General features: G+C 42.2%; 1 protein-coding gene across 4 annotated transcripts in view; it reads right to left on the minus strand.

Annotated features, from left to right (window-relative positions):
* PAG1 (phosphoprotein membrane anchor with glycosphingolipid microdomains 1) overlaps window positions 1–20,529 on the minus strand; it is a 220,462-nt gene that overhangs the window by 48,331 nt on the left and 151,602 nt on the right. Inside the window, exons 1-2 of one of the 4 annotated variants that reach the window (XM_077270726.1) lie at window positions 9,954–10,121; window positions 2,455–2,627 (exon numbers count right to left, since the gene is read on the minus strand). The exons of 1 other annotated variant lie outside the window; for it this stretch is intronic. The gene's annotated coding sequence lies outside the window, so the exon portion shown is untranslated. Of the gene's footprint in view, window positions 1–2,454; window positions 2,628–9,953; window positions 10,151–20,529 lie in introns of those variants that run through there. 2 more of the 4 variants (XM_077270724.1, XM_077270725.1) reach the window with 2 other exon arrangements.

The raw sequence follows: 20,529 nt of genomic DNA on the forward strand, positions 1-20,529 counted from the left end.
GCACTGTACGGTGGCTCTGCGGTTAGCAGTGTACGGTGGCTCTGCGGTTAGTACTGTACGGTGGCTCAGCGGTTAGCACTGTACGGTGGCTCAGCGGTTAGCACTGTACAGTGGCTGAGTGGTTAGCACTGTTGCTTTGCAACTTTGGGGTCCTGGGTACAAATCCCACCAACGACAACATCTGCAAGGAGTATGTATGTTCTCACCATGTTTGTGTGGCTTTCCTCCGGGTTCTCTGGTTTTCTGCCACACTCCAAAGATATACTGATAGGGAATCTAGATTGTGAGCCCCAATGGGGACAGTGATGATAATGTCTGTAAAGTGCTGTGGAATAAGATAGCGCTATATAAGCAAAGCATAACAATAATAATAATGCACATTTCCTCAGTTATTCCTCTGGGAAGTGTATAAGAGACATATCCAGCGCTGATCGTGGCACACCGTATAGACGCTATGGACAAGTGGTGACAGCCCGTTCTCCGTCTATTCCTGCAATGCCAGGAGGGATAACATGGGAAGGATACAATACAGAGTTCTCAGACAATGAGTTCCAACCTTTGCATTTCACTGGGAATTAAAACACTTAATAAAGCAACAATGTCAGACGAGCAGCCGTCATCTCCTCTTCCAGATTCTCATGTATTCTCTTATCTGCCGTTCAGTCTTTGCCAGCCGCCATAAACTCATACTTTACACTCGGCGGGCGCTCAGCACTGTGTGGTTACTGGAGATGATACGAACGCTCTTTAGGGAACTTATTCCCATAGTGAAGTCCTACACGGTGTCCGTGTAATTCCACGAGCCAGGCTTCTGCTCCATTACAATGAACGCTGGCAGAACAGTCAGGCCCGCCACCGATCACCATACGAGACTAGATTGCAAGCTTATGGACAAGCTCATGAAAGGTCATAGCAAAACATTTTCTAGACAGAACGTAGAGAAGACAAAAAAAAGCCGGCTAAGGATTTCCACCGCTCATTTACCGTCAGTGCCTGCCATTATCCTAGATAAAGCGGTTTCCTGATGAGTTGAAGCCGTCAGCGGGGGATCAGAGAAGCGTTCATACATATAACTGCGGTGATCAGCCAGCTCTGAAGTGATGAGATAGGACGCCGGCAGGAAAGGTGCTAAGATACTCATATTTTATTAACTGATAGTGCCGAGCGAGCGTAGCTCCTGCATACCGACACAAATAATGCAATTATAGCTCCTCTCGGGCCGTGCGGGTGGCACCAGAGAATTAGCAATCAACTGCATTTTGGCCCCCAAGGACCGGGCTATTTTTTTTTCCAAAAGCCGTAACTTTTATTTTTTGGGTAACACAGCGTACTAAGACTTTTTATAGAACAATTTGTAGGCGCTCTGAAGGCCCCGTACACATTAGATTAACATTGGTCGGCGCTGATATGAGCAGGACCAGCCCAAAGTCTAATGTGTATGGAGGCCTCGGTTCTGCCCCAACAAATGTTATCAGGGGAAATGAGGATCTGGGATGTACGACCTTGGACTGTCGATCCTTTTGTTCTTGGCGACACAATCTGCCCCCAAAAGAATCCGGCAGCGGCTCTCTCGTAGAAGAGATAGCGGCTGGAGGAAGGATCAGCTGAACCATTCCTGGGCCAATAGCAATCTACTGTGTATGGGGACCCCAACATGGAAGAAGTGAGGCATTTGTTAGATCCCTCCCTGCCTGCCATGAAAACCCATCAATGACCCATGATCTTTTTGCGGGTGACAAAGGAGTCCCCCTATTTTGGCTGGTCACTTGTACAATGTGGTTGTGACATCTGAGGGGTTAGACTACAAGGCTTGGAGATCTCCAATTCCGGCATTGGCAAGCAGTTGTATAACACTGACCCACAGAATAAAATTAACTCTTTATTTGTGCAGCATAGTTAATAGTGCAAAATTTAGATGGCAGAATTGCTGTTTTATTTAAGTTCCTTAAAAAAAAAAAAAAAAAAAAAAGTTGATCTACCCCAAAATAATGCCACTGGCAAACAACTCAACCCAAAGAAAACAGGCCTGCGTAGGATTAGGTCACCGAAAACAATAAAGTTATGGCTCCTGGAACACAATAAATAAAAAGAATGGAGAAACAAAAAGTTGATTAAAAAGGCCAAAAATGGCTGTGATGCCCGGGGTTACGGATATTTGATGCATACAGGTGATACACGTAGTGGCACAGATTCACATCTCATTTATTTCCAGACTAAAGGATGTCTACAAATAGAAATTCCCATTGGATAAAAGGCTGAAGAAATTTAGGAAAAAGCAGCTCGGGCACCACATAACATGGGAAAACCAAAGAACTCAAAGAAAAGAAGTTTTGGGGCACTCAACATACCCTGCAATATCCAGAATAATAGAGCAGGAGGTGGTGGAGAGTTCTTTTACAATCCACCTGACTCTGATCTCACAAAAGGTGTGCCGCAGCAGCAGCGGCTTCTTACCTGTCCCCATTGAAGACACATGCACACTTGCTGAGCCCACACGTGTATGGGGGATTCACAAGAGATAGTTGTTAGCCGTGACAGGTCGGGGGTGCAGCCACCAGTAGGATCACAGGGGATGTTGTAATTGATGTGGATTCTGGTTTTGAACCTTAGCAATCTGATAAATAATACTGCTGCAAAAAAAAAAAAAAAAAAAGAGCCAGTCTATAAGCTGATAGTGTAAGCGCACATTCACACTGTGGCCATTTCATAGACAAAAACCCAAGAAAGAAAAACAAAGAAAAAAGACACCCAAAATGACCATATACCCTACAGCCAGTAAATATTACATGTAGATAACATAGGATACTTGTTAATGCTATTTTCATAACAAAAATCATAAAAGCCATCCCACCACAAGGTGTACAAGGCGCGTTTTTTTTCTTCTGCAGGAAAAACCTGCTCTCTTAGCAGTAAAGAAGCTGCCTACAACAGCAGGTTTTGCTGCGTATTTACTGTGTTTTTGTTGTGCACGCTGACAAAGTTTACTGTCCCCAAAAACCATGATGCAACTTCCATAAAGGGAACATGTCACCCCCCTGGCGTTTTTAACTAAAAGAGCCACCTTATGCAGCACTAATGCTGCATTCTGTCAAGGTGGCTCTTTTTTTGGGGGGGTCCCTTCCAACGCTGCAATATCACTTTTTATAATTAGCCTGCCATACCAAATGCCGCTGTCTCTGCCTTCATTAACGTCCCCGGCGCCTGCGCTGTAAGTTCCCATCATGTGATGTGAGTCGAAGGGCAACGCGAACTGCGCATGCCCGAAAAAGGAACTTACAGCGCAGGAGCCAGGGACGTTAATGAAGGCAGAGGAGGCGGCGCCCGGAGGGGCTGAGTGATGGCTGGGAGGCGTTTGTTTCCAGGGGGAAAAGACGTGCCCCCCGGACAGACTAAAGGTATGACGGGCAAATTATAAAAAGTGATATTGCAGCGTTGGAAGGGACCCCCCAAAGAAGAGCCACCTTCACAGAATGTAGCATTAGTGCTGTACAAGGTGGCTCTTTTAGTTAAAAATGCCAGGGGGGTGACATGTTCCCTTTAAGGTTGTTGCACAAAAAACGCAGCAAAATCTGATACCTGCATTTTTTGCTGAAATAAGTGACATACTGCAGTTTACAAAAACACAGAGGTTTTCCAAATCAGTTGGGAAAAATAAACAATGTGTGTGCACGAGATCTCTGACATCTCATAGCTTTTGATGATACTGTAAATGTAGCTTAAAATTTGTATAAAAAAAACCCCCAAAAAAACAGCAAAACCGTAATGTGTGAACATAGCCTTAGAGACAAAGAAGATGTTGTCAACTTCCAAGAGGATACATGCAAGACTAGATAACCCACAGGCAAACAATTCCTTCAAGGGCTTTACACTGGCCTTTGGAAGATCCTTTAAGAAATTCTCCCGGAAGAATTCAAGGCGAGGAGTCCGATCATCAGTAATGGACATGGAAATGGCACTGTAACCGGCTACAGAGAACATGCGCCAAAACGCAGAGAGCAGGCCACGTGACTATTACCATACAGCGCCTCCTAAATGTTGTCTGTAACAAATATAAGCATTATACGAGGTCACAGAAGACGGGGGCAGAGCGAAGATACACGCCTGTTCCCTATAAAGATCCGGGAAGTGGTTATATCCAGCAGCTCAGAGGGATGGAAACCTCAAGAATAGAGCAGAGGCCGACTACCATCATGAATATTCACAGCCTGATGAAGGACGCGGGCCAAGTCCTCAGCACCTGACACTCACACATATACCCCGTATACCATGCAACAGGATCTACAAGTAGCCCAGGAATGTCTCCAGAGAAAAAATGTGAAGAATCTCATCTCTTCACAGAAAAAACGTGCCTTCTAAAATCCACATAACATTTGTGAAGTTCTCCAGATCTGAAATAATACAATCCAAGCAACTGAGTCAGCGAAGGGGGAGGGCACAATAATTCCAGGTAGTCACCTCAAAGTGCCCTGATCACACTACGCTTTTGTTTGTTTGTTTCTCTGCCAAGTTTTGTGTATATGTTTGATAGTGTGTCCATAGGGTTCCATTAAAGAGTCCCTTAGACCTCCCCATGGCCAAATGCGCAATATATATACAGCTCTGGCAAAAATTAAGAGACCACTGCAAAATTCTCAGTTTGTCTGATTTTTCTCTTTATGGGTATATTATTGAGTAAAATGTTAATTGTTCTTTCATTCTATAAACTACTGACAACATGCCTCTGAAGTTCCAAGCAATAAATTTTGTATTTATTTCCTGAAAATGAGAAAATGGTCAAAATAGCAAAAAATGCATTGCTCGCAGACCTCAAATAATGCAAAGAAAACAAGTTCATAATCATTTAGAAACAACAATACTAATGTTTTAACTCAGGAAGAGATCAGAAATCAATATTTTGTGGAATAACCATGATTTTTAATCACAGCTTTCATGCGTCTTGGCATGCTTTCCTCCAGTCTTTCACACTGCTTTAGTGTGATCTTATGCCACTCCTGGTACAAAAATGTAAGCAGTTCTTCTTTGTTTGATGGCTTGTGACTATCCATCATCCTCTTGATTACATTCCAGAGGTTTTCAATGGGGTTCAGGTCTGGAGATTGGGCTGGCCATGACAGGAATTTGATGTGGTGGTCCTTCATCCACACCTTGATTGACCTAGCTGTGTGGCATGGCGCATTGTCCTGCTGGAAAAACCAGTCCTCAGGGTTGGGGAACATTGCCTGAGGAGAAGGAATCAACAGTTTTCCAGTATAACCTTGTATATTGATTTCTTAACTCTTCCTGAGGTAAAACATTAGTACTGTTGTTTCTAAATGATTATGAACTTGTTTTCTTTGCATTATTTGAGGTCTGAAAGCAATGCATTTTTTTTTTTTTTTTTGACCATTTCCCATTTTCAGAAAATAAATACAAAATGTATTTCTTGGAACTTCGGAGACATGTTATCAGTAGTTTATAGAATAAAACAACAATTTACATTTTATACTCAAAAATATACCTATAAAAAGAAAAATCAGACAAACTGAAAATTTTGCAGTGGTCTCTTAATTTCTCCCAGAGCTGTATCCACATATACATAATATACATATCACATATACTCATATATACATACACATATTATACAAAAAAAAATACACATACATATACATATATACACAAACATATACTCACGTATTATATACAGTCATGGCCGAAAGTTTTGGCACCCTTGAGACTGTTCCAGAAAAGTATTTATCTCGGAAAATAATTGCAATTACACATGATATACACATGTTTATTTCCTTTATGTGTAATGGAACAACACACAAAAAAAACCCAGTAAAGTCAAATGGACATCACTTCACACAAAACCTTAAAATTGGGAGGACAAAATTGTTAGCACTTTCCCAAAATTGTGGGTAAACTACTTTGTTTCAAGCATATGATGCTTGTTCAAACTCTCCTGTAGCAAGTAACATGTATGAGTAATATGAAAATCACACTTGAAACCAGATAAAAAGGGGAAAAGTTGACTTTGCAATGTGTGTCTTTGTGCACCACACTAAGCATGGAGAACACAAAGAACAGAAGAGAAATCGGTCTGAGCATTTGGGAACCAAAAGGAGTTACATAGGTTGAAAAAAGACCTAGTTCCATCAAGTTGAATCAACCTTTCTCCACCAATTATACATTTTGTCACTAATTTAACTAATTGAACTATATCCCACAATATTATTTGTACTGAGAAAATCATCCAACCCTTTTCTAAAAGCTGTTATATTGTCTGCCATTACTATCTCTTTCCATATTCTGACTGTTCTAAGAGTAAAGAATCCTTTCCTATTTAGCTGCTGGAATTGCGAGGGCTCCCTGGTCCTTAGTATGGTCTTTGGAAGGAAAATGTTGGGTGCAAGTCCTTTGTATTAACCACACTGATATCAACAATCTCAAGGTCACAAGTCCATCTCCAGAGATGTTGATGTTCCTTTGTCTACGGTGCACAACATACCGTAATCAAGAAGTTTACAGCCTGAACACATATGTAAACACATATGGGGATTCCCTAACAAATAGGCAATCACCACATGTATTCAGGCTATCTAGCAGCCGCAAATCATGCAGCTGGGGCGACACAATCAATCTTCGAGCATGCCCAAAATAAATGGAGATCACACGAGCATGCTCAGAAATCTCGAGTAATGAGCATACTCGCTCATCACTAGTGGATAGATAAGACCAAGATTGAGCTTTTTAGTAAAGCACATCATTTCACTGTTTGCTGAAAATGGAATGATGCCTACAAAGAAAAGAACACAGTACCTACAGTCAAGTATGGTGAAGGTTCAAAGATGTTTTGGGGTTGTTTTGCTGCCTCTGACACTGGGTGCTTTAAGTGTGCAATCTGAAGATTACCAAAGGATTTTGGGTGGCAATGTAGGATATATGGAAACAAAGCGCTGGAGAGTTCTGAAGTTGCCAGCAAGGAGTCTGGATCTAAATCCCATTGAACACCTGTGGAGGGATCTTAAACTTGTTGTTGGGAGCAGGCGCCCTCCAAATATGATGGACCTGGAGCAGTTTGGAAAAGAAGAGCGGTCCAAAATTCCAGTTGAGGGGTGTAAGAAGCTTGTTGACGGGTTTTAGGAAGTGATTGATTGCAGATATTTATTCCAAAGGGTGTGGATCCAAATATTAAGTTGAGGGTGCCAACAATTTAACCCATTTGTCAGATTTTGTGTGAAATTATGTCCCAATTGCCTTTTTTCCCTTTTTTTTTATTTTTGTGTTGTTTCAATACACGCAAAGGAAATAAACCTGTGCGTAACAAAACATGTGTAATTGCAATAATTTTGTGAGAGAAATACTTCATTTTCTGGAATAATTTCAAGGGTGCCAACAATTTCGGCCATGACTGTACACACATAATAATAATAATAATAATAATATTGTGTAGGAATATACAGTATATGTACCAGATAATACTAAATTTGGGCGAGATTCACATATAATTTTACTTTACTCCTGGAAAGCATTTGATAGCAGGGAACCATTTGACGTGGCATCTGGCCGGGGGCTGCCGATATCTGGTGGGAAGTCAGCAAGCTGCATAGCAAAAGGTGTCACATGAACAAAGGTTCAAGAGAACACCATGTGCTACAGAGAAAACAGCAATCTATCACTGGAAGCACAAATGGCCGACGAAAAGCCTCATCTTATGTTGTAGGTATAATGGGAAGACCCAGAGTTCAGGAGATCATTCATAGGAACCAGCTGTTCAAGAGCAGGGATCACCTGTTTGTTAGGCAATCCACGCATGTGTTGTGGCTGTCGAACAGCAGCGAGACATGCAGGTGGGGACTCGGACATATTATTTGAGCACGCCAAAGCACCTTATTCCTCGCAAAAAAAAACGAATAACTCCAGGGAAGCCGACAAAAAAAATTACCAACAGCTTCAGGAAATACACGCACAAAAAAAAAATGAAGGTGACGTAGGAAAAAAAAAAAACACTGGTGTTTCCTAAAATGGTTTCCCCCATCTGGGAAAAAAAACCCAAACTTTTTGTGCATATACAGTTTTTCTTCTATCCCTACTGAGAACGCCTGAGCGATCAGATGAGCCGGCTATACAGCAAAGGGGGAGCTGAAGAATTCAATCAGCGACAGCCGAGAAAAGTTTGTAACAAGTCCAATACTAATTCTGACTTCTGGGGAAAAAATGTCCATCTATTGGGACGATTTGATTCACTACAATGGCTATGGTGAGCTTCTGTCTCCATCTGTTGAACCCAGATTGTTCCCAGTAAGAGGGATGGGGAGATCGTTCTGCCGTGGGATAAGTAACAAGTTGTCTAGAAATGTCTGCCCCCGTAATAATTACTTTATCATACGTCCTGACACGTGTGCGAATTACATCAGCGGCTACTTTTCTGCGAGGAGTAACAGGAGATGGTTGGCCGCACTGCTGCTGCTGGGAAGGTAGACGTTCCACAATGTGGTGGTATCAGATAGTAGCTTTATTGCACATTTCACGATTCCGACGCGGTAATTTCAATAGATTGTCTGATGTCTGACTTTGAGTTCCGACAAAATAAATCCAAGATTAGAAATTAAATAGCCATGTACAGCCTATAGTGGAACTCGCACTGATATCCGTAATTTCACAAACCCGTAAACTTCCCAAAGCCGGGGCGTGCAGGTGGTGGAGGGGCAATTGTTATCTGCACTAGTATTTTACTATATATGCCCTGGTGAGACATTTTCCTAGAATAGTTTTCTTTATACCCAATATGCCATTTTTGCCATACTGGAAACAGTGTAAGGAAAAACTCAGCATTTTGTAGGCGTGTATATGTAGGAAGTGATGAGCAGCATTCTATGGCAGTAATATGGACGACACACGGTAGATTTCTGAGCAATACGTTTATATATACAGTCCGATCCTGGGCACGGTGACTATAAGGGGCTGGGGATGGTGTTTGCTAATGTCCAGCAGGCTGCTTTATGGACAGGAGACATCACGGGAGGCATGCCTCATACAGGGGAGTGTTAGGCATCATGCACACAGTAGTACAGAGTCCTAAAACTTCACGTGCTGGCCCCATACAGCAATATCACATCTAATGGAGCTTGACCTTGTTTTTCTCTCGTTGTATATGGGATCAGATATGAGGGAGCTGTATTACTGGAGATGGCACAATCTGCCCTTATGGTTGTAAGCATGAAGTGCCTCCTCATCTGCATGGTGGTCCCCCAGATCAGTGCTTGGGACCCTATTATATGGCATTGACATGAAGTAGTAGTGTATAGGAGCTGGCATTCACCTGGTGCAGCCCACTCTAACGTACGAGCTCCCCTCCAATCTGACCTATTCCTCAGGTGGCTTCTATACATTGCTGAGAACATCCACCATGTAGGTCACACCTGGGCATCGCAGGAGCAGAACATCTCTCCACATCACTGCTCCCCACAGAACTAAGGTCATTTCCATACCTGGCACATTGGGAAGTTTTACTCAAACACATGCAAAACGTTAGTTCCCAGGCAATAGGCTGGATCGTCGTACATGGCCGTAGATCACTTTCGGAAACCTATAACATTAGACTTGATGCATTGATGTTGGAAATGCAGAAATAGTTGCCCCAAACGAAATGTCCACAAAAAAATGGAGAGGCGTTGTCAGCCATAGATCAAGAGTCAGCACATGGTGATCTCCGCAATACATATTGGTTGCAGCAATCTCCCACATATTGGAGATTGGTGAAACCAATATATCTACAGTCGTGATAAAAATTGGAGCACTCAAAGTCTACTCGCAGACAACCAAGGGTTAACAGGCACAAGTATAAGGGCTTTGTATGTAGGGAGCGCTCACTAGCCATACTGGAGCGCACGCTTGCCCGCTGCCTTTCCTACAGAGCTGCAGTAATCTTGTGCACCAGGATAGACAGGAGGAGAACAAAACCTTACACTTACCAGTATATGGGAAGTTTCACCGCAGCCAGGAGCGGAGCTGGACCCCGGGGCAGAAGGGCTCCTGACAAAGCCCAGCAGCTAGTCCACCATCACACTGGAATGTAAAGCTTGCAGTAAGCTGGTGACCGGAGAATCTGCATGCAGAGCACAGAGCTTCCTTATGAGGCTGCCAGCTCCTCAGCAACAATGCCTCCTCTGTCAGAGCACCGAGTGCTACCACACTGCCCCTGTGCGGAGACGTCAACTCACTGCCTGCCGGCCCCGCAAGGGTTAACTCCCCAACCTACAGGGCTGCGGGCAGGACAGGCTCTGTGGATCTATGGATATTGATCAGTCCGATGCAAAACGCTGGCTCGCTAATACATACCGCTCCTCACACATCCAGCGCAATAGCACAAATAATACAAATGTCTTCTCAGTAAGAACGACATCTATTTTCTTTTTTGACAAATTGATGACAAAAAAAGTCCCAAATTTTTAGACCCAAACTTGAAGCGCAGCATTTTAGAAAATGGTTGTCGCATTTACAAAAATGTGACAGATATGGAAAGTCTGAACGGAATTGTGTAAATTCAGTCAACAATTGAGTCAACAATATCCGCACTCCAGATCCCTGTTGCTTTGGTCACACTCATCAGCGCTTTCCATACGAGGTCGCCATCTCCCCAGTCACTGCTGTCCAGGTGTTGTGAGAGAAACAATGGCCGCACCACTTGTGATTTGCACGACAGACGAGCAGCGTGCAGGGATTCGTTTTTTTTGTGGCCTGAGGGGGCGTCTGTGGTGATATTTATCGGAGACTTTATGCACAGTGTGGAGAAAGTCTCCTCACCTGAAGTGGGTATGATTGGATAGAGAAGATCAAGGGATGGCGCACAAGTGTCCGCCATGAAGAAGGAGCCGGACCCGTTCACATCCAAGACTGATGACAACATTGAGCGAGCACAGGAACAGATTCTATTGGGTATATGAGTGACCACAGATTATGTCCACTGATGAGTATACTCGTTTCTCAGGTTTTTCAGAGCATGCTTGGGTGGTCTTCGAGTGTTTGTAAGTGCTTGGAGATTTAGTTCTTGTTGCCTCAGCTGCATGATTTGCGGCTGCTAGACAGCCTGAATACATGTGAGGATTGCCTGCTTGTTAGGGAATCCCCACATGTACTCAGGCTGTCCAGCTACAGTAAATCATGAAGCTGCGGCGACAAAAACTAAATCTCCGAGCACTTACAAACACTCAGAAGACACCCGAGCGTGCTCTGGAAAACCTGAACAACGAGCATCCTCGCTTATCACTAATTATGTCCGAATGAAGCCCTACAAGGACGAAGAGGTGAAAACAGACGAGCTGAAAATCATTTTTATTGAGGCAATATGAAAGCTTGTGAACAATGTGTATTGAAAGCAGAAAAATTATAATAATTATGGGAAAAATTACCGTATGTCTATGTCTTTCCTAAAAGGTGTTTAAAACCAGTTCTATAGCCAGAGTGCAGATAATTTTTGACTCATCCTCCTGAATGCATCCATAAATATAATAGGAAGGAGATCCTTCCTTCACTTAATATTTTGCAGCTTTATTTTAATTTGTATGTGGCAATCTCTATATTCCTGCAAATGCATGTGGGGTCCAGATTTCGAAATACAGGTGGGTCCAAGGGTGGAAATCGCAGCCATCGATGTCCCAGATAAAAAACACCCCTTTAAATTGCCGAAATACAACCTGTACTAATTACTACAGAGATGAGGTTTCCTCTGGTGTTCTTCTTCCATACAGACCCTATCCCCATACACAGTAGATTAGAGTTGGTCGACCGGCCCAATTGACCAAATACTTTGTAGGGGGCTTCCTAACACCCCCCAAAAAAATGATGCTAGGGGAGATGGTGTCTAGCAGCAGCTGACTGCACTATTCCCATAATGAGCACGAGAACTCGGGAAAGTCAAGCGGAAGAGACGGTTATTGGCCAAACAAGCATTGGTACCAGATGTACGGGCCCGTGCTGGCGCTAGTTACCACCAACCATTTCATTTACTGCTTGTAACAGGCAATTGTAATGTCTCTCCCATCAGCAGCGCGGTATTCAGCTACCATAACTCTGAGCAAACACCTCAGCCTGATGCCACAGTCAGGGGTAGAATTCTGAGCCCCCAGGATTGATAGACACAGATTTAATAAAGAGCATATGAAAAATCTTCTGGCGTGTGTAATATAGTGGTATCGCGTGTAATATAGTGGTATCGCGTGTAATATAGCGGTATCGCGTGTAATATAGCGGTATCGCGTGTAATATAGCGACATCGCGTGTAATATATTGTGTAATATTGCGTGCAATATAATATCGCGTGTGATAAAGCAACATAGCGTGTAATATGGTAATATTGTGTGTAATATGGCAATATTGTGAGTAATATGGTAATATGTGTAATATGGCAATATTGCGTGTAATGTGGTAATATTGCGTGTAATGTGGTAATATTGTGAGTAATATGGTAATATGTGTAATATGGTACTATTGTGTGTAATATGGCAATATTGTGAGTAATGTGGTAATATCGTGTGTAATATGGTAGTATCGTGTGTAATATGGCAATATTGTGTGTAATATGGTAGTATCATGTGTAATGTGGTAATAGCGAGTGTAATATGGTACTATCGTGTGTAATATGGCAATATTGTGTGTAATATGGCAATATCGTATGTAATATGGCAATATTGTGTGTAATGTGGCAATATCGTGTGTTCCGCAATGATATCACAATTCTGCAGCACATCACTGTGCGTTCCTAGGTTATTCCTCCTGGACAGCTGACATCTGCGTGCTACCATCGCCTTTGTCAGGGATTGCGCAGTGCGCTCAGCTGTCACTTTACTAGGTGAGGAGAATGGGGCACCAGACTGCGCTGCTCGCCTGTCAGGATAGAGAAGTCCAAGTACTGTGGATGTAATAGAGAATAGAACAGCTGTCACTTTAATCATACTTTAGATGAGGAACATCACAAGAACGAACAAGGTAGAAACCCAAGAAAACTTCTTCCAACATTTGTATTCAATAACAAATAGAAGGATTTCATAAAATACACATTTTATGGCACTGGTCCCTCTGAGAATAGGCTCATAGGTGTTACTAAAAGTAGGAGCACACCTTATCCTATGACAGAGTGGCTATTTTTAGGGAAAACTGTTTGCAGTTCCAATGGCTTCTGCCATCTAATCAGAGAGCAACATAATGAAGAGGCAGAGACCCTGATTCCAGTGATGTGTCACTTACTGGGCTGCTTTGCTTGGTTTTGATAATCTCCTTGCTGACAAATCAGTGATTATGTCATTAGAGAACTAATAAACCTGCTTCATGAGCTCTGCATAACTCCGCCCCCAGCACCGATTGGCAGATTTCTGTGTACGCTGTGCATAGGCAGAAAGCTGCCTATCGGTGGTGGGGGCGGAGTTAGACAGAGCTCTTTAATATAGAGGACTACATGTCAGCACATGTACTAGTCCTCTAGTGAAACTCTCCTTATGATAAAACAGTAATTTTATCACAACTACACTAAACAACCCAGTACATGAGAAACAGCTGGAATCAGGGTCTCTGTCTCTACATTATGCTGCTCTCAGATTAAATGGCAAAAACTTGTTGACAGATTCCCTTTAGAGGGGGGGTTGTCTCATCATGCTAAATGGATAAAATTGCAAAGTGTTCGTTAAAAAAAAAAAAAAAAAAAAATCAATGAACGTGTCGGCCACTAGGTGTCTCCCAATTGTGTAGCTTGCCGGGAAGAGGTTGCTGGCCGGAGTCCATCTGCTCCTTTCTGCCTGACAAACTGCCTAAAGGCATAATAGAAAGGCAGGCTTTCACGTCAGTGCAGAAAAGCTACTGCACAACGGTAGGGACCATGCGGACGAGATGGGAGAGGTAGATCCGGAACCTATAGTGCTGGCAGAAATCAATTAAAAATGTATGTATTGTAAATTATAGAATATTACATTTGGTACAGTTTCTTGATATGTTAGACTGGTATGTGCACTAAAAACAAATTTACCCTCTTGTTAGCGATGAGAGAGGTATGAGCATGCTTAATTTGGGAGAAATGATATGTACTCTATAAACCAAAGTTGGGTTGCAGTTATCAGAGACAGGTGAAAATAAACTTCTCCCGACATAAATATCTTAAACACGCTACTGCACGAGACAACCAGAAATTTACAAACTTCTGGGTTTTTAGCTGTCCCTGTGCTGGGAGCTGTGGTCAGGCGTCTCTGGCAGGGAAAGCGCTGACGGCTTGTGCTGTGTATTCTCTGGCATAGCGGACTCATGGGATCTGATAAAGCTCCTAGTGCTGGCAAACAGCATCTCATTGAGACAGATCCCAGCTGTCTGACAACTTGGTGCATCTGAAAACCAAATGGCAGAACTGAATAGATCAAAAGCTTCCTCCCAACCCGGCCAGACAAAGGCATTACCGCGCCATTCCTCCGACGCCGCAGCACCAATACGCATCCAATCACAGCACATATCTACATACAGATGATAATAAGGCTGTGCAAGCGGACTGGGGTATCATCGTGACACCACTGGAACCGATGTGTTACCCAATCACACAGCAGTCAGCAGCATGCCGTGTAACGTGCATGCATCTGCTCCCATGGTAATGGTCACATCATACATTTAAAATGGATCCAGCAGCAATCGGTTATTATAGCAGAGTTATGCAGAAACAAACTGGCTCTAAAAGAAAATGATTGCAATTGCATCCATCTTTTTAACAATGAATTGAAATCTATGAAAATGGATCCATTAAATAACCATCCGTTTTTTGCTTACTGGATCAGTTTCAAACCGACGACTGCTGGACATGTGAACTGTCAAATAATGATCCATTCAGTAGCAAAAAACAGATCCATTTCAATTGGAAGAAAAACATTTTCTTTAGATTTCAATGTTAAAAAAAAAAAAAAAAGATAACTGCTAAGATAACTGATTGCAGCTGGATCAGTGTCAAACGGATTATTACTGGACATGTGACCTTAGGCTGTGTTCACATGTCCAGTCATCAGCTGTTAGAACAGATCCAGCAGCAAACAGTTGACGAAAAAGTTGTACAGACACAAATCTGTTCTATTCCCATTTGAAAGTGATCCAATGAGCAAAAAAAAAAAAAAAGCAGATCTTTTTCAAATTAAAGAAAAACGGATGGCTAATTAACCCCTTAGTGACAGAGCCAGTTTGGTACTTAATAACTAAGCCAATTTTTACAATTCTGACCACTGTCACTTTCTGAGATTATAGCTCTGGAACGCTTCAACGTATCCCACTGACTCCGAGACACTTTTTTTGTGACATATTGTACTTCATGTTAGTGGTAAAATTTCTTCGATATGACTTGCGTTTATTTATGAAAAAAAACAAACTGAGATTTGGCAAAAAATTTAAAAATTTAGCAATTTTCAAACTTTTCATTTTTGTACCCTTAAATCAGAGAGTGTTGTCACACAAAATAGTTAATAAATAACATTTCCCACATGTCAGCTTTACATCAGCACAATTTAGGAAACTTTTTTTTGTTGTTGTTTGGAAGTTATAAGGGTTAAAGGTTGACCAGCGATTTCTCATTTTTCCAACAAAATTTACAAAACCATTTTTTTTTAGGGACCACCTCACATTTGAAGTGAGATTGGGAGTCAATGTAACAGAAAATACCCAAAAGTTCTAAAAACTGCAACCCCCAATGTGCACAAAACCACATTCAAGAAGTGTATTAACCCTTCTGGTGACTCACAAGAACTAAAGCAATGTGGAAGGAAAAAAATGAACATTTTACTTTTTTTGACATAAAAATTACTTTGGAACCATTTTTTTTAATTTTCCCAAGAGTATCAGAAGAAAATGGACCACAAAATTTGTTGTGCAATTTCTCCTGAGTACGCTGATACCCCATATGTGGGGAAAACCAGTACTTGGGCACATGGCAGGGCTCAGAAGGAAGGAAGCACCGTTTGACTTTTTGAACGCAAAATTGGCTGAAATCAATGGTGGCGCCATATCGCATTTGGAGACCCCCTGATGTGCCTAAACAGTGGAAACCCCCAATTCTAACTCCAACCCTAACCCCAACACACCCCTAACCCTAATCCCAACTCTAACCATAATCCTAACCACACCCCTAACCCCAACACACCCCTAACTCTAATCCCAACCCTAACCCTAGCCCCAATCCTAACTTTAGCGCAACCCTAACACTAATGGAAAAATGGAAATAAATTGATTTATTTTATTATAATTACAACTATTGCGTATGGGTGGGTCCTGAATTTCCTCCAAAATCTGATGTGTGTGTGGGCCTCAGGGGACAGAAGCTGCCAAACAAGGTATTCAAAACACACGCAGGCTAGACATGGACGGTGGACTGGGCAAAATGGCTTTACGCCAAAGAGGAAACTGGCTGAGAGCTAATATGTAGATCCAGCGGGTAGGCCCTTAAACACACTGGATCGCTGTGCACTCCCCAAATCTACAGTTATATTCTCGACTGAGCGATCCGGTTTCTCTATGAGAGCCACCAGCAGACTCCTCCACAGCAGCTCATCACCTGGAGAACAAATGGATCAGCCAAGAAAGCTCTACAGGTTGGATCCTTCTCTCCCCAACATCCACAGAACGTGCCAATATTGGGCGTTTAATCTAAGGCTACGTTCACATGTCCAATAGTTATTTCCATTTTGGGATAAGAAAAACATGAATAAAATGATCCGCTGCAGGAATAATTCATTTGAATGGGGATGGAAATTTCCCAAAATGTCTCCCAATCTGTTTTTTTTAGCTAGATCAAATACCCGTCTGCCCACTTGGATCCATTGTTTTTTACCATTGAAGTCTTTGGGAGATGGATCATAATGGATGTTCGGCAGTGAAGTTGTGTTTTCCAAGCAGTGCACCTGCCCAGAGGTTCTCAGAGATACAATAGTAAAACCGGATCCATTATGAAGGGACGCAAACCGGAGACCAAAAGCACGCATCTATTTGTGATCTAACGACTGGGTACAAATGGATGACAGCTGGATATATGACGGAGCTGAATACGTATATGGGACAGTAGACAGAAGGCAGATATTAATCTCTAACCAAGAGATAAAATTCAAAGCCGATGAAGATACATGGTGACCAGAAAGCAGAACAGGCTCATGTCATATACAAAACTAATGAAATAATCCCTTCCAGATAAGATAAGGCACAAGGGCTGATTGATAGACAATGTATGTATAATAAGCCGCTGTGGCCATATACAAGACGAGAGATCAAAAGAAGAACGAGACGCCGGCCCTGCTGAGGAGGACGTATCGATCTCTTCATAGACCAGATAAAATATTACCATATGATAATGAGCTGGAGAGGTGTGCACGCTGCGGCATCCATCATGTCCTGACAATCCGCGTCTGTACAGGAGATTTATGGGGCACGATGCAGGTCAGGCATGGCGAGGGGCCGCATATTACTGACCTCCTCCTGTATATTACAGACATACTGTATATAAGAAGCTGCTGGCCTGCTCAGGCTGTGGCCGTAGGGATTATCTGAGCAGGATTCATTTTCTTGGGGCACTGTTGCGGAGGGATGTAGGATCGCTGTTACGCCACATTCACACTTTCAGTATTTGGTCAGTATTTTACCTCAGTATTTGAAAGCCAAAACCAGGAGAGGAACAATCAGAGGAAAAGTATAATAGAAACACGTCACCACTTCTGTATTTATCACCCACTGAGGTGAAATACTGACCAAATACTGGACGTGTGAACGTGGCCTTATACACACGTCTTGGTACACTGGATATCAGTAAAGGCTGTCACTTTTAAATATATTTCTAGAAGTCATATTATAATTTGAATTATTCCCAAATTTGGGTTCACACCACATTTTATCGGAGTGTATCACAATGTACTAATTTACACTATACAGTAACTAGACGTTTCTTTGGGGGCAGATATATTCCAAAAGAATTCCTTTTTCAGCATATATTGGACAAGTTACTGTGAGTATTATATGTGTTTAGAGTAGTTTCCATGCAACTATGGTTGGTCAATAACCTTTAGTACCCAAATGTATGGGTTGATTGAACACATCTGTACTGCACCCACAACTGCCATAATTGGAGTCACCAGATCAAATGTGAATGGGCACCTCATACATTTCCTTTTTTTCAGGCACATTCCAGTGGTTTAATTTTAAAAACGGTCTCCTTTTCATCTCCATGTCCCCTTCCCTATTTTGCCAAAAGTATTTATTTTATTCTCTTATATAGTGCCATCATAATCCACAGCACTTTACAGACATTATCATCGCTGTCCCCGATGGGGCTCACAAGCTAAATTCCCTATCACTATATCTTTGGAGTGTGGGAGGAAACCGGAGAACCCGGAACAGATCCGCACAAACACGGGGAGAACATATAAACTCCTTGCAGATTATGTGCTTGGTGGGATTTGAACCCAGGACCCCAGCGCTGCAGTGCTTAACCACTGAGCCACCGTGCTGGTTCTTGCTTCACAGAACTGAAGGAGAAGGTCTGGGTTTAGCCCCATTGAAGTGGACGGACATTTTCTGTCTTCTTACCAGTCCCAATGATTACTACTTATATAGATGTAATATGAACACTAAGCTGTGACCTTATTCTAAAAAAAATGCAACTGGATGTCAAATGCAAATGCCATAGATAAAAATATAGCCTGTATGAGCCCAAGGGACTAACAATGACTAATTATTCTGCGGTGCAAGCAAATTTAACAGCTGCAAAATTCTGTATTCTGGCTCAGCGTGCTGCCACATTACAGAGTCACTCATCTGTATGGCTGTCCTTTTTACTTAGAGTAACACTGACTTATAGATTATGTAATAATATTGTCCACCATGGAAAGTTATGAACCTTTACAAACCACTTTATTAGCATATATGTGTTCATTCCTGTAAAAGTTGAGAGTGGCTCCCAGACCCCTACTTTTCCCCAGTCATTTAGAGTACAGATGATGGCAGTGATGGCTAGGCGCCCGTGTCTCATTAGCTTTAGGGATGAGCTGCTGCTGGAGATTGTTCTGATAAAGCATAACCCTCAGAGGAGGAGACAGCGGCTGACACTTCACTGCCATCATCTGTACTCCAAATGAAAACGTTCCACCATCAATACAGCTGAAGCTAGGCAAAAAGACTGGGCAAAATCAGGAGTTCAGAAGTCACCTACATGAATCATGGACAAATCCCCTAATAAACGTGACTTGTAATGCGTCAAACTTCCATGCTAGACAAAATTATATAAAGAAAAATGAAATTAAATAAATTGACAGTTTAAAACCATTCTTATTTCCTATGATTTCTCCCAGTAAAATAATACCAGCTATACTCAACTACGACGTTCCAGCGGTGTTGGCACAGGCTCTACTGCGGCTCTTGTCACATTGTTACCAGCACCGATTGGCTGCAGGTATTGCATGACACAGCTCATGTGACAATATTATGTCATGCAATTCCTGCAGCCAATCACCGCTTGCAGCAATGTCATGCGAGCCCCCTATAGAACCGGAGCCAACACCGCTGGAACATCGACGGTAAAGGAGGGGAGTATAGCGGTTATGTTAGTGAGCGGAAACATAGGGATTCAGAGTAGTGGACAACCCCTTTAAATAAAAAGGCTGGTGATTGAGGCTCCATAAACTCACATTTAGTAACGTATAAAACTAAACTAGGTGAAAACATAACAGATCAGCAGAATATTATCCTGTGTTCTCTGCAGGAATTCAACAAATTCAGAATTTTCGTCAGAAAAATGCAGAAAATCCTGCAGACACAGGTAGAGGAAATCTCTCCGGAATAGTTTAAGGCTATGTTCACACGATCCTTTTTTTGATCCTTTTTTTTTCAGGTCCTTTTTCCATGCAGGGTACAGTCCAATGTTACTCTATGGAAAACAAAAACCGCTGTGCCCACTATCCTTTTTTTCTCAGGCAAATCCGCGAGGATTTGCCTGCAGAAAAAAAGAAGTACTATGTCACTTCTTTCTGCGGATTCAGCTCCTGTTTTCAACAGGCACCAATAGGAAAGTGCTGTTGAAAACCCGCAGAGGAATCTGCAGAAGAAACTGCAGGAAAATCAGCAGTGCAGTTTTGCACTGCGGGTTTTCCAAATCAGGACCTGAAAAAAAAAGGATCAAAAAAAGGATCGTGTGAACATGGCCTTACCCTTCTTGTTTATGTTTATTGCGCCTTTAAACATCAACGTTTTGGGTTTTTTTCATTGTACAAGCAGGAGAGATTTTATAAGAAAAAAAGTTGTCGGCTGGGAGCTTCTGGCATAAACTGAGAAATGGATAATGAGGAAAATAATGATCATTAATAAATAAATCAAATTATAAATAAATGATGAATTGAAAATAGCCATACTGCACATTAACACATCTAATAAACGGCTACTAAAACTCACAGCAGAGACTTCTGGAGAAGAAGTAGACAATAAGAAACATTAAACACAAAAGCATCTAACTGTGTCATTAATCTCTCAGATTATAAACCCAACAACGTGGAGCTGGCCGTG

Source organism: Ranitomeya variabilis, chromosome 6, assembly GCF_051348905.1.
Source record: "Ranitomeya variabilis isolate aRanVar5 chromosome 6, aRanVar5.hap1, whole genome shotgun sequence".
NCBI classification, from domain to species: Eukaryota; Metazoa; Chordata; class Amphibia; order Anura; family Dendrobatidae; genus Ranitomeya; species Ranitomeya variabilis.